The sequence below is a fragment of the Cryptotermes secundus genome, unplaced genomic scaffold (genome assembly GCF_002891405.2).
Source record: "Cryptotermes secundus unplaced genomic scaffold, Csec_1.0 scaffold205, whole genome shotgun sequence".
Lineage (NCBI taxonomy): Eukaryota > Metazoa > Arthropoda > Insecta > Blattodea > Kalotermitidae > Cryptotermes > Cryptotermes secundus.
The window spans coordinates 1,210,723-1,222,144 of NW_019731570.1; the positions used below are offsets into that span (position 1 = coordinate 1,210,723).

Sequence of the window (11,422 nt, forward strand, 5' to 3'; positions counted from 1 at the left end):
GAGGCTACATAAGGAGCAGCGAAGGCTATTCACAGTCAGTTGTACTGTGACAGTCGCCGAGTGCGTTATCAACGACTTCTCAGTTCGCAAGTTACGAGCTACAGCCGCGTGTGCGATAACCAGTGATATCTGGAGTGTGTAATTCAAGGAGACTTGTATAGCTCCCGCATTATTAGTACGTGAAGACTCTTGAAGATAGTGTTAAGAGATTTTGTTCTAGGGTTTGTAAAGTGTGGAAACCCGTAACATTGTTATCATTAATTGTAGCCGTTGTCGTAGATTGTTAAATAAACCACTTAACCATCTCTACGGCGTCTTCTGTAACGAAACACGTTACAATATATATGCCTCTTCCCAGTGGATATAGAGGATCTGCAAAACTGCAAAGAATTAAGCGAATATGTTACTAATATTTCTAGTCATAAACTCTGCAACTTGCAACTTCCAGCAAGCATAATAAGCAAACAAAATAAAAATTAAACTATATGATTAAATTACCTTACCACCATCTTTGAGCCGATTGCCTACAAGGAGAGCTTTACTTTACTTTACTATGATTAAATCATTTATTTTAATTTTACTACTGAAGACCAAATTAGGTTCTGGAAGTACTACTAGGTGGTTCAAATATGACCGGGACTGATTTTTTTGTAAACAAGCCACAGTGCACAGCAGCTGTGCGACCCCGAGAGAGTGAAGCCACAACCTCCAACCTCCCTCCTGTTAGGGTTAGAACCTGTTCAGTCCTGTCTGGAAGTTGCTAGAGTGATGAGTGAACAGAAGGTACCGCGGAGCGTGGAACAACGCATTGTGATCAAATTCCTCGTTGGAGAAAACGTCCCGTGTAGAGGCTCAAAATTGAGATTGGAGATTGTAAGGCATTACCCAAATGTTCGAGACTTGCGAAAAGTGTTTCACAGCTATTACAGTAATCTGTCAACACCTGGGCAGGAACTAGGCTAAGAATGTTGATGATCAGCATTTATGCGTAACCGCACTAGCAAGAAGCTTGCCTCACTAGGCCACTGGAGTGTCGTAATATTACCGCATAAACAGCGATGAGACGCCATGGGCCTGCCCACAACCACCAATAATAACCAATTAGAATATTACTTTGGGAATTGAGGACACTGAGGAGGAGTTAACTACCCTCTGTCGTCAACAGCTGAATTAGCAAATTAAAACTATAAATTACTGAATTTTGAGGGACTTGGGATTCTGATCTAACACAGAATATTGAGTTGTCAGCCGGAGGCGCTAGTCGACATGTGTGCCACAAGATGGTGGATGGCGACAGTAATCTACATTTGTATTACAAGTAAGTCTCTTTGCTCATATACGCCATGCTGTTAAAACTTAGTGTTGAGAAAAGTGTTGTTGTGTGATCTTAAGTGCTGTCTCCAGTGTACCCAGCGAGAGCCAGGGTAGAATAGGGTAGAAATGAATAGAGAGTGACAGGCGATGAAAGGAGTACAGTTTCAAGGTACCTCCCCCACCGACAAAGAAAGTAGAAAGAACTTAGCGAGAAGTGTCATGTAAACAGGCCAAAGCAGGCCCTTTTTCTTAATGTAAATATTAATGTAAATAGACAGTGTACATAGGATAGGATGTATGCAGGGAGTTATGCGGAGAAGCCGTTTGGCAGGAAAAGTGATGGCAACGTTCTTCTGGGACTGGCAGGGGGTTATCCATGTAGACTTTCTGACAGATGCCAGAACAGTCAATGCAGCTTATTACTCAGACCTCCTGGCAACAGACATGAAGGAAAAGATCCGATCTACGTGGAGGACAAGTGGAAAGCGGGTAGCCTTCCTTCAAGACAATGCACGCCCCCACACGGCCAAAACAACAATGAAAACCATCCAGAAATTGAAATGGAACCTTCTGACACATCTGCCGTACAGTACCGATTTGGCCCCAAGTGATTTCTACCTGTTCGGAAGGCTCAAATCAGACTTGCAAGGCATGCGGTTTGTGGACGACGCCGTCATCCAGAGTGTTCGGGAGGGGATACGCCGCCAACCATAATCCTTTTTTGTAAAGGGCATCAGGATGTTTCCAGAAAGTTGGAAAAAATGTGTTGACTCCGGAGGGGAGTACGTTGAAGACTGACATGTGCAAGTAAGTGTTTGGCAATTTTGGTTTAAAAAAAATCAGTCCTGGTCATATTTGAACCACCTTGTAGCTGTTTTTACTTTACTATATTGATGTGAAGCTTGGGCCCTACCAAAGATGTAAAAGGTGAAGGTAAAATTGTCCCTGTGCTTAACTAATTAAACATTACGCCATGAAGACAAGTGGAGGAGTAGATGTATAAACGCATGTTTTCTTGATGTTGGCACTAGTTGGAGGTGTGTGCTCAGCTTCACGCCGGGCAGTTTTACCAAAAGGAAAAGAGCCCATGGTATCCATTGGACAGGACGCTGGGTGGGCCCCAGAACCGGTCTGGACAACATGGAGACAAGAAAATTCCAGACTCTACCAGGACTCAAAGTTTAGTCGCTTGGTCATCCAGCCCATAGTCAGTTGCTATATCAACTGCACTATCCTGGCTCCCAACCAAATATGTAAACATCTTAAATGGATTTATTTATTGATAATGTTGTCAGTAGCCCTGCCTACGTAGTGTTGAATGGTAGCAAAAAGAGGAGTCATGGCCTGACTTAGTATTTTCCTGGGTTTGCTTGAAGAGACTGGAAAAACCACCACAAATTTCAGTCAGGGTAGTTGGTGTCAAAGCTAAGATTTGAACCCAGGGCTTCTGGAATATAAAGGAGTGGTTCAGTTTGAGATTCTCATTATTGGTGACTAAAGAAAGCACTATTTTCTGGGATGTGATACCTTGTCTGGAAGAAGTTTACTGACATGTTTACATGATGTATATATCTCTCTTTCTCTCTGACACACACACTCATACTCTCTCTCTCTCTCTTCATTAATCCAACATTCAGCCATTCAATATGAAACATGTCAGTAGATGTACATTGCACAACACAACTTGAGGAAAAGAAGCATAAGTGCTTAAAAAGTAGACAATACAAAAGACCACAAAATCTTTTATAAAAGGAACTAATAATTTGATAAAAAGTCTTCTGTATATTAAAAAACATGTGTAAGAAGATAATTCCTTAAGGCAGACTTTAAAAATTGCTATGATTCACTTAGTAGGGCTTTCATCTGCACAGATGATTGTATTAACTTTTCCAGTAGGTACATATTCATGCCATGCTGGTGTAATATATCAGACCTTGTAAGGTAAGTGGTCCGAACACAGCCATATAAACTATGGCTTCCAGTTACATATTTATGACTCACTGGATAAATACAAAACAGTTCTAAATTTTATCAAATGTTAAAATAGTAGGTTGTGAACGCAGTCCAATAAAACAATACCCACCTTACATCATATGTATCAATGAAACAAGTGGCATTATTACTATTCCAGCCACAAACAGCAAAGACGATTTCATATGGAATACGAGGACAAGCAATTTTATTACTCAGGTTCTGAACACATCTTTGTCTGGAGTCTGATTCAGTGAAGTAGACAGATACAGGATGCAGGCTTCTTTGCACCTCCTACAAAAAATTGTAGCAAGGAAAATATTAAAACAGGATAACATTCAGGATGATAAATTAAATAGTTCCATCAGTCCTCTATGCAAAGGTCCAAGTTTGACACACTACTTTCATTTATAAATACATATGACATTTGCTAAGAGCAAACTGTGTGCCTATAATTAATCATGGCACTAAAATTAACGAATATAATAATTATTTAGTTACCGAAGAGAGATGAAGTGACAGGAGGTTTGAGAAAACTGCATAATGAGGAGCTTCATAACTTGTACTCTTCTCCAAGTATAATTAGAATGATCAAGTCAAGGAGGATGAGGTGGGCAGGTCATGTAGCACGAATGGGGGGGGACGAGGAATGCGTATAGGATATTGGTGGGAAAGCCAGAAGGAAAGAGACCATAGGGAAGACCAAGGCATAGGTGGGTGAACAATATTAGAATGGATCTTAGAGAGATAGGATGGGATGGTGTGGATTGGATAGATCTGGCTCAGGTTAGGGATCAGCGGAGGGGTCTTGTGAACACGGTAATTAACCTTTGGGTTCCATAAAATCCAGGAAAATTCTTGAGTAGCTGCAGAATTGGCAGCTCCTCCAGAAGGGCTCAGCTCCATGAGTAAGTAACTAATTATTTAATTATCAATGTAAGGCCTGAAGCTTTCACAGGAGTTGAAGTTGATAAAATCTTCTTGGGTATCAGCTGTCAGTTGATTAAAAATTATGGACATTTCAGGAACCATCTCTGTCCCCATCATCAGGGTCTGATGGCAGACCCTAACGATAGGGAACTAGATGGTTCCTGAAACATTGGCAATATTTAACGGACTGACACAGTCAATAGTCCAAGAAGATTTTATTAGTACTCAATTAGAAGTATTCTATAGCAGTTTTCTTCATTGTTCACTGCTATAGACATGTCTCAGTTCTGCAGAATCATCTTCAGCATGTGTTCTGCTATAAAACTTACATATCAGAAACACATTATATAAAATTAGCTGTGCTATTAAAGTACTTAATAATTATCTGTGAACTCTGTAATGAGGCTAATACACAGTTCATAACCAACTAACCAGCTACATGAATTCTCCTTGCGAGGCTAATAGTTGTTCACGTAGTCAAGAAATTCGCTGAATTTTATGGAACACAAATATTCATTAATGTGTTAACAAGGGTCTGTCAGTAGTTCCTATCCAGAGCCAGAAGAATCTAGTCCATATCCTCTCATCATATTCTTTAAGATCCGCTTTAATATTATCATCCCAACTATGCTAAGTGTTCCTAGTGGGCAATTTCCTTCAGATTTTCCTGTCAAAACTCCGTATGAATTTCTCTTCATTCCCATGCATACTGCATTCCCTGTCCATCTTATTATCCTTGATTAGATAGAAGGGCATGTAGCAAGTGATGAAGAGAAACACACCACATATACTATGTATAAGAAATTGCAATGTTTAGAAAATCACATACAGTTTACTGTCACTCTGTTTAAAATCAATATTAAAATACTGACTGTACTAACATAAATACTACATGGGAATGCAGTTTTTTATTTACAAATCATCAACTTGACAAAAGATCATACAGGATCAATAATTTAAATGATGTGAGTTGAACTTAACAAGTGCACTTACGTGTATTTTGAAACACTGATTAGTACAGTGAAATCTGCCAAAAAATAGGATCTGCATAGAACAGAACCCTGTCTTTAGTAGAATATTTCTCTGGTCTCAATACAAAAATGGGTGTAAAATTACAGGTAAGAGCTATAAACTGCCTAATGCAGAAATGGAAAAGAAAAATAGCTTCACAAAATGGATGTGAAAATTTGAATGATTATAAAGCTATTATATAATGTTGTTATGGGCCACATTTCCAGCAATTTATCCTAAGAAGCTGAGAACTAGATTATACCTAACCTGCATTTTGTTTGAAACGATTAAACACGGTACTGGGCCTTGTGAAGACCTTTGTTTGTTTTCTCATCGACTGTCTATGATAAAAAAAATCTGATGTGATACTGCATAGTTATAATAACTGGTTCATAAATAAACCGATATCAGACTGGAATATAAATATGAAATTGAATGAAATGAGGGAAGACCCTAACTTGAGTGTCAAATCAATCACCACAAAGCCTGAAAGTTCAATGTCAGAAAACCTAAATCCTGGATTTCAGGTTTTCACAACAGAGACTAGGAGATTTATGGTCTTCTAGGCTGTAACAATACGTAGTTCTGAAAAAGCCTTGTTTCTTGTTCAGCTTATCCCTTGATCCTGAATGTGGAGGTGACATGTTCCTCCAAAATATTATGCTTTTCCTGACTGCATGGCATTACAACTCAGATAGCTGTTCTCCTCAGGAAATCTGAAGTTTATAAATGAAAAATCTTATAGTGAAATGTTGAAATAAAAAATGGGTAGTGTAGTGTAAATGGCTCCATGAATGAATAGTGTGAATGATAAAGCAACGAGGTTTCTGATGCTGCTGTGTAGGAGTGATTCATAAAGGTCAGATAAAGAGAGATTCCAATTTTAGAAATAACATTTCAAGCATGAGAGGAGTGACAGAAGAGTTGGGTAAACTGATTTTAAAGTTTAAAATGAATGGTTGCCAAGTTACAAAACCTGAAACATTGTTCTCAACAGCTGTGGAGAAGTATTTCTGTATTATTATATTCTTATTACTATTTAGTATTAGTATTAATATTAATCTTTGACTTGTCCCATATCATGTATAATGATTCATGGATGAAATAAAATTGAATTGAATTGAAGTAGATGTGAGTAAAAAGCAGTAATTATGTAGGCAGCTACGTTGTTTGTTGTGTCACAAATTCGAGACTGAAAATCAAAAGACATTGCTTAAATGTTCCAAGACTTGCGACAAACGTTTTACAGCAATTACATTAGTATGTCAACACCTGGACAGGCAATCTAGGTTAAGAATGCCTGATTTAGCAGAATGCGCAATAGCACTTCTGCAAGTCGCGTTGCAGGGACACTGGAGTATAATAATATTATCAAAGACACAGTGATGAGGTACCACGGGCCCACCCACAACCACAGGGGTAGCCAATGGAAACCTTCCACCCCGAAATTGAGGACGAAAGGAGGAGTTAACCTCCCTCTTTTGTCAACCGCAGATTCAGCAAGTTAATGATATAAATTGCCGAATTTAGGAGACTTAGGGATCTGATCTAACACGTAATAACCAGTTGTCAGCCGGAGGCCCTATTCAATATGGGCCTTACGAGTGGAGGAAGTGGGCCTACGTCTCTTATTTCAAGTAAGTCACGTAAGTAAGTAAGCCATGTTGTTAAATATTATTGTTGATAAGTGTTGTGGAAAATATCGAAAGCAAACTCCAGTGTGCCTGGCGAGCCCTTGGGGGAGAGTAATAATTATGTAACAAGTAATTGCCTAGGAAGATAGTCTGGCAATATGGCGGTGTTATGGTGTATGTGTTAAGATTACTGGTAGTGCGTAGACTACGCACATTTGCGTTATAGTTACGACTAATGATTTTTGTGATAAACATGGTATGTGGGCTTTCAATATGTATAACTAAGGGTAGATTATGTTAAGGGTGAAACTGTACGATAGGATAGTGTAGTAGTATGTAATGAGTAGTAGGAAATGGAGACAGGAAAAAGGTTCATGTTAAACGAGGAATAATTGCATATTCTCATTAGTTGAAACAGAGAGAAAGAGAGGCTCAAGGCCTACATCCCTGAAGGGGAGAACATGAGGAAGCGTAGCATGAAGTAAAGACACTATGCAGACCCGACTGTAGGTCGGTCTTGTTAATATTGTAAATAATGTAAATAGACAGGGTAGTTAGAGTAGGATGTACCGGGATTGTGATTCACACCTCCATAATCACCTTTCCACGACCGATCCCACGGATCCTACCAAAATGAAAGGCAACAGCAGCCGAATGCAACCACAGTTAAGGGGAGGTACTACTGGACAGGGATAGGCACCTGCCACGCAGGCAGCGTTTAGTAGCCTTGGTATCAATGCCCCCTTAAGACGTAATAAGGGTAACAGTGGCGGGTGACCTCCACCCACCCCCGTCACTAAGACATAATTGGCGACAGCGGTGAGATATCCTATCCACCCCTGACATAGAGGATAATATGGGGTAGTTCCCACCATAGAGATGACAGACGATAGGTAGAGGCGGGTCAGACCCGGCACGCCCGCTCTATGCCAATAATAAGAGGTGACAAGGATGACAGGGCCAGCCAACAGAGAACGCTCGACTACCGCGCTACCGGCCCTTAGTACTTTCATCACCTCTCTTAGGACATAAAATAGATGGTGGCAGCTTTATGAAAGAAGGAAGCCCAGAAACAGAAGCATCCTAGCTGAGGGTAAGCCAGGATTATTGTGTTAACTCCTTACAGCGTAAGCTGTGGTGGCAAGGAGGGGTACCTCCACGGCCCCCCTGCACCACGGCGGTACATTGTTATTACTGATTGAAAGATAGGAACACAAAGGCCATGTTTTACTTTTTAGGTTTGGTTATTGATCATAAATTGTCATGGCAAACCCATATTGACCAAATGATACCCAAATTAAATAAGGCACCCTATGTAATTAGAGTATTAAAACCTCTTTTATCCTTGGAGTACCTAAAAACTGTTTATTTCTCCCTAGTTCATTCAATAATATCTTACGGCATAATATTTTGGGGGAGTTCGGCTCATGCAAAAATCATATTTCAAATACAGAAAAGAATAATAAGAATTATTACCAATTCTCATAATGTGGATTCATGCCATAATTTATTTAAGGAGTTCCATATACTGCCACTTCAGTCGCAATATATATTTTCCCTACTTATGCTGGTTGTCAAGAATAGAGATTGCTATATAACAAACTCTGATGTCCACACATGTAATACCAGATTTAATCATGACTTGCATCTTCCGGTGGTAAACTTAACGATATTTCAGAAAGGTGGATGGTATTCTGGTATCAAACTTTATAACCACCTCCCTCCAGAGCTTAAACAATTATCTTATGACATCCCGGGATTTAAAGTAGCGTTAAAGAAGTTTCTTATCGCCAGTTCTTTTTATACTGTTGAAGAATACTACTGCTGGAATAAAGATTGATCCCTCATGTATATTTAAATAAACAATGTTGCCTATTGCTAGGATGCAATGGATTATGGAATAAAATACTCAGGAAAAAGGTGCTATCACTGCTGTGATACAGGTGTATCATATATTAAGAAAATAGATTTTATATTGCTATATTAAGAGTCTTGGTGGTCTTTTAATCATGTGTGTAATTTTAACTGTTATTTTGATATATGGAATGTATTGTTGTACAGTAGTTTTGTTGTATTGTAATTCAAATTTTGATGATGATGACTATCGGATTATGCATGTATATTTATGTGTTATATTGCGCTGCTGACTTCTTCTATATTTGAAGCAGACCCCTTTGTGGATTTTTTAACTGTAATAAATGAATGAATGAATAAAATGTATATTTAAATAAACACTGTTGCCTATTGCTAGAATGCAATGGACTATGGAATAAATACTCAGGAAAAAGGTGCTATTACTGTTGTGATACAGGTGTATTATATATTAAGAAAATAGATCTTATATTACTATATTAAGGATCTTGGTGGTCTTTTGATCGTGTATGTAATTTTATATGTTATTTTGATATATGGAATGTATTGCTGTACAGTAGGTTTGTTGTATTGAGTATTTAAATTTTGACGATGATGACTATCTGATTATGTATGTATATTTATATGTTATATTTTATTGTTGACTTGTTCTATATCTGAGGCAGATGCCTCTATGGATTTTTTGGAACTATAAATAAATGAAAGAATGAATGAATGAATTTCTTGTTTACTTTATGACCCTATCAGTAGCTTGCCGGTCATGGTAGCTGAGCAGTCTAAGGCATGCACTGTCTTCGCTCGCTCGAAAGCTGGGATCATGGGTTCGAAACCCACTCAGGGCATGGATGTTTGTGTGCATTTTTCTGTGTTTGTCTACAGGTAGAGGCCTTGTGACAAGCTGATCACTCACCCAAGGAGTCCTACCATATGTGTAAGATCTAGAAAAACCGAAGTGAACGGAGTTCATGGAGGTAGGCCTAGGCCCACTGGGGCTGTAGTGCCAAGGGGGAAAAAAAAATCAGTAGCTCAGACTATAACTAACTAACTAATTAACTTCATGGAGCTGAGCCCTTCTTGAGAATCTGCCAGTTATGCAGTTATTCAAGAACTTCCCAGCAATTTATGGAATCAAAAATTCATTATCATGTTCACAACAGCCCTCAACTGGTCCCTATCCTGAGCCATATCGATCCAGTCCATAACACCCCATTATATCTCTCTAAGATCCATTTTAATATTATTCACCCACTCACATCTTGGTCTTCCTAGTAGTCTCTTCCTTCTGGCTTTCACATAAATATCCTATATGCAGCCCTCTTCTCTACCATTCATGCTACACGCCTGTCCATTTCATCCTTCTTGACTTGAACATTATAATTATGCTTGGCAAAGGTAGAAATTATGAAGCTCTTCATTATACAGTTTTCTGCAACCTCCCATCACTTCATCTCTTTTTCGTCTGAATATTCTCCTTAGTGCCCTGTTCTCAAACACCCTCAGTCTATGTTCCTTTCTTAATGTCAAAGATCAAGTTTCACACCAAGACAGAAACACAGGCAAAATTATACTTGTAGTTCTGAATATTCACATTTTTGCGATTTTAGACAGCAGACAAGAAGATAAAAGGTTCCGAACTGAATGGTAGCAAACATTACCCAGATTTAATCTCCTCTTAATTTCCTCCTGAATCAAGTTTGTATTTCTTGTTGTCATTCCAAAATATTTAAACTCTGTCACATTTTCAATATTTAAATTTAAAATTTAAATATTAAAGCTAAATTGTGAATTTAAAATTTCAAACCAATCGACGAATCAATATTAATAAAGATTTTAAACATAACTGACAAAACCGACAAGGGGAGTTCTAGAATACTGGGTGTTGATTGACGACAGAGCAATGAACAATTGATAATCTGGAGTTTAAATGTTAATATTGAGTGCAGTGTGACAGCTACATGAAATGAAATACACCTGATGATGGCAGGTTACGGCCGACATATGTAGTGTGAAAGAAGGGGGACAAGAAGTACAATAAAGTGTTGCATATATGACAGAGTTTATATTATACATACAGAAATTCTAAAGCAAAGTTGAAAAGCAGTGGCAATAAAAAAAAAATATCCTTATTTTAGATCATTCTGGATAAGAAAATTATCAGACAAATGTTTACCTATACGGACTCTACTATATGTTTCATTTAAACACATTTTAATCAGCCTAACTAGTTTCATGGTTGCCCCAAACTCTATGAGAATATTATACAATACTTCCCTCCTAACTGAATTATAGGTTTTCTTGATAGCTGATGTACTGTCTCATTGAAAACCCCATTTTTCTCCAGTATCTGATCTTTATCTATCTTTAACTATAAGAAGTTTTTCTCAGTTGCCCTTCAAGGTGTTTCCGATCCAGAGTACAAATTCATAACAATTGACGTTGGAGCGAAAGGCAGTCAGAATGATGGTGGTACGTTTGCTGCTTCATCACTGTGCGCAAGTCTCGAAAGCAAGAATTTCAATATGCCTCCAGACTGCGAACTACCTACCTCTTCAGAAAAACTTCCTAATGTTCTCATAGCTGATGAGGCATATCCACTAAAACCCTACCTACTTAAGCCGTATGCTCGAAAAAATTTAACACCAGCAAAAACCGCTTTCAACTATCGTCTGTCACGAGCTCGCAGGAGCATA

The 11,422-nt window shown here is 38.5% G+C and overlaps 1 long non-coding RNA gene across 1 annotated transcript in view; it reads right to left on the bottom strand.

The window, feature by feature from the left end:
- Nucleotides 1-11,422, bottom strand: part of LOC111867087 — an 18,340-nt gene that overhangs the window by 6,405 nt on the left and 513 nt on the right. The window contains exon 2 of the long non-coding RNA XR_002843288.2: nucleotides 3,398-3,579. This is a non-coding gene — a long non-coding RNA (uncharacterized LOC111867087). The remainder of the gene's footprint in view (nucleotides 1-3,397; nucleotides 3,580-11,422) is intronic.